This window comes from Capsella rubella, unplaced genomic scaffold, assembly GCF_000375325.1.
Source record: "Capsella rubella cultivar Monte Gargano unplaced genomic scaffold, Caprub1_0 scaffold_8, whole genome shotgun sequence".
NCBI lineage: Eukaryota > Viridiplantae > Streptophyta > Magnoliopsida > Brassicales > Brassicaceae > Capsella > Capsella rubella.
In genome coordinates, this window is record NW_006238916.1 from 3,071,464 (window position 1) to 3,071,774 (window position 311).

A 311-nucleotide genomic window follows, 5' to 3' on the forward strand; every position below is an offset into this window, starting at 1 on the left:
TTCAAGACCAAGCAAGGGCTCTACGAATGGCTAGTCATGCCGTTTGGTCTCACCAATGCTCCTAGCACCTTCATGCGACTAATGAATCATGCTCTCAGACCTTTCATAGGCATCTTCGTGGTTGTGTACTTCGACGACATACTCATCTACATCAAAGGTCTAGAAGAACACTAAGAGCACATACGCCAAGTTCTAAATGTTCTTCGTTCTCAAACCCTCTTTGCTAATTTTTCTAAATGTTCATTCTGTACTACTGAGGTTGTTTTTCTAGGGTTTGTTGTCAGTGCAGAAGGAGTTAGAGTGGACGATGA